The sequence below is a fragment of the Bison bison genome, unplaced genomic scaffold (assembly GCF_000754665.1).
Source record: "Bison bison bison isolate TAMUID 2011002044 unplaced genomic scaffold, Bison_UMD1.0 scf7180017864473, whole genome shotgun sequence".
NCBI classification, from domain to species: Eukaryota; Metazoa; Chordata; class Mammalia; order Artiodactyla; family Bovidae; genus Bison; species Bison bison.
The window spans coordinates 12,283,291-12,286,646 of NW_011495034.1; the positions used below are offsets into that span (position 1 = coordinate 12,283,291).

The 3,356-nt window shown below is 43.4% G+C and overlaps 1 pseudogene; it reads left to right on the forward strand.

Annotated features, from left to right (window-relative positions):
• LOC105004365 overlaps nt 1-1,620 on the forward strand; it is a 1,981-nt pseudogene extending 361 nt beyond the window's left edge.
• Nucleotides 1,621-3,356: the final 1,736 nt, after the last annotated feature.

The window sequence follows — 3,356 nt, forward strand, 5'->3', positions numbered from 1 at the left end:
GTAGGTTTGAAGGATGGGTCATAGTCACAAAGGGGTGATGGGATGGGGAAGGATGACTCCATGTGAAGTCTTGCAGGTGACAGTGGCAAATTTGAAGAATCACTTAAGTTAACTTAGCAGATACTTGCTGATGATGCTCGTGGAAATGTGTGATTTGCTCCGTGCTTTTAGGAACGATTTTTCTTTAATCCAATTGAGGGGCAGGTGCTGTGAGTTTTTTGGCATATTGCTGCAGGTCCCCAGTTAATCAGCTCTAGTTAGACTGAGCTGATAGTCAGAAAACTGCTTCAAAAATCAGCCAATATTAAAATTCTTCCATGAAACAAGTTCTTTTAAAACAGAACCTGTGGGTGGACCTTGCGACTTTAGGGTTCGAGCTGTCCAGTGACCACGCGGTGTTACGAGGTGGTCATACATGCGTCTTAAAGCCACAATGTTGCATCCATCCCCCAGGCTAAGCTCTCCAACCCCAGTAACCTCCGAGTCTTCTTCAATGTGGACATCGGAGGGGAGCAAGTTGGTTGAATTGTCTTAGAATTGTTTGCAGATATTATACCCAAAACTGCAGAATTTTTGTGCATTGTATACAGGAGAAAAAAGCACTGGACCCACCACTGGAAAACCTCCCTGTTTCAAAGGATGTCCTTTGCATTGAAATACTAAAAACTTGATGATTCAGGGTGGAGACTTCTCAAATCAGAATAGGACAGGTGGAGAAAGCATTTATGGTGAAAAACTTGAAGGTGAAAATTTCTGTTATAAGCGTGACGAGGAGGGATTGCTGAGCATGGCCAAGCAGGCAGCAACACCAACGGCTTCCAGTTCATCACCACGGTTCTGACTCCACACTTGGATGGGAAGCACATAGTGTTTGGCCAAGGGATTAAAGAATGGGTGTGGCAAAGATTCTGGAAAATGTGGAGGTGAAAGGTGAAAAACCTGCCAAATTTTGTGTTATTGCAGAATGTGGAGAACTGAAAGAAGGTGATGATTGGGAAATATTCCCAAGGGATGGATCTGGTGACAGTCACCCAGATTTCCCCGAGGTTGCGGATGTGGATTTAAAAGATGTAGATAAAATTGTGTTAATATCAGAAGACTTAAAAAACATTGGAAATACATTTTTCAAATCCCAGAACTGGAAGATGGCCATTAAAAAATACACAAAATTTTTAAGGTATGTGGAAGGCTCTAGGGCTGCTGCTGAGGACGCAAATGGAGCAAAGCTGTAGCCTGTCCCTTTGAGCTGCATGCTGAATGTCAGCGCTTACAAACTGAAGATGTCCGATCGGCAGGGTGCAGTCGATAGCTGTTTGGAGGCCCTTGAAATAGACCCATCAAATACCAAAGCACTGTACCGTAGAGCTGAAGGATGGCAAGGATTAAAAGAATATGTTCAAGCATTGGCTGATTTTAAGAAAGCTCAGGAGATAGCACCAGAAGATACAGCTATCCAGGCAGAATTGCTGCAAGTCAAGCAAAAGATGAAGGCACAGAAAGATAAAGAGAAGGCAGCTCATGCAAAAATGTTTGCTTAACGAGGAATTCAGTTTTGCTTAAGTGTGCGTTGATTGCATAAGCGAGGAAGACAGAACAAAGGGTTTGTCTGGTTCTGTTTGATACCCGCTGTGTTCTTGCTGGAGAATCCCAGGGATGGGGGAGCCTGGCGGACTGCCGTCTATGGGGTCGCACAGAGTCAGACACGACTGAAGCGACTTAGCAGCAGCAGTGCTACCTCTGATACTTTGGTTCCCCGTGTTTACAGTCCAGGAATATGGATAGGGACTTAATACACCAGTGTTACAACCTACCGTGGCGCTGATTCCCTTTTCAGTGGCTCTCTGCGTTATTCAAAGGATAATGGTGTCTCCAGCCTGTTTCTAAACTCCTTAAGACACATTGTGTTTGAATAAACAGACAAAAGCTTGGGAAAAAAACCAAGCAGAACCTGTGTCTTTTCTTCATTAAATTATGGATGATTGTGATATCGAATTGCTAAGGACTTTTTACTCCTCTTCAATCTATGACTCTATTACTATTGTAATACAATTCTATCCTTTTGGCAAGCATTTACTGAGTATGGTGTTAGACTCCTCTTAGGTACCACTTCCCACCCTCTCTTCTGCGTGAGCTCTTTCCAACTTCCTCCGGGCACCACCTACCCACAGCTTTTCTATTGACCACGAGGTGGGGACTCTGGGAGGTCTCGTACATGCACAGCTCAGAAACATAAGGGAGACCAGTGGGAGATGGGATCCAGAGATGAAGTCTTCTTTCTTCCTCTTTCAGAAGATTATTTTGAGAGACAGTTTCTACACTTAGCAAAGGATGGTCTTCAACAATCAGGCCAACATTTGCCCTCTGAACCCCTTCCCCTCACTTTTGCTCTTCTGGGATTTCTTTCACCAGTAAAGTAGTTACATTTAAAGTCTTCGTCTCCAGAATTCTCTGGCAGTCCAATGAAAGTAGACTCTGCACTTTCATTGCCGAGGGCACAGGTTTGATTCCTAGTCAGGGAACTAAGATTCCCACAAGCCATGTGGCCAAATAAATAAACAATAGTAGTTACTAAAAAATAAACAAACAAACAAAAAGTTCTTTATCTCAGTCTCTGCTTTCTTGGGACTCCAGGTTAGAGAAGCTTTTATTTACTATGTGCCAGGAACTATTCTAGACTCTTGGGCTGTAAGGAAGAGAGACTGAAGTTTAATCAGCCAAAAACTGTGTTTATGATCCTCATGAGGAATATGAAACACAAATTGTATCGTTTGTGTATATGCAGATATTTTATTTTTAAGAATTTTTTTCCCCCAGTGGCTTCTGCTAAGGGAAGAATTAAAAGAAAGGGGGTTATTAGAATATAAAATTTAAAAAGCTATATGATGTATAATCATATATACATAGGGAGTATGGGCCTATGTAACTATGAAAGTGAAAGTCACTCAGTCGTGTCCAACTCTTCACAGCCCATGGACTGTGCAGTCCATAGAATTCTCCAGGCCAGAATACTGGAGTGGGTAGCATTTCCCTTCTCCAGGGAATCTTCCCAACCCAGGGATTAAACCCACGTCTCCCGAATTACAGGCAGACTCTTTACCAGCTGAGCCACAAAGAAAAAAAAAAGTGAAGTCGCTCAGTCGTGTCCCACTCTTTTTGACCTCATGGACTATAGCCTGTCAGGCTCCTCCATCCATGGGATTTTCCAGACAAGAATACTGGACTGGATTGCCATTTCCTTCTCCAGGGGATATTCCTGACCCAGGGATCGAACCCAGGTCTCCAGCACTGCAGGCAGATGCTTTACCATCTGAGCCACCAGGGAAGCCCAACGTAACTATGGAGAAACGGAAAACAAA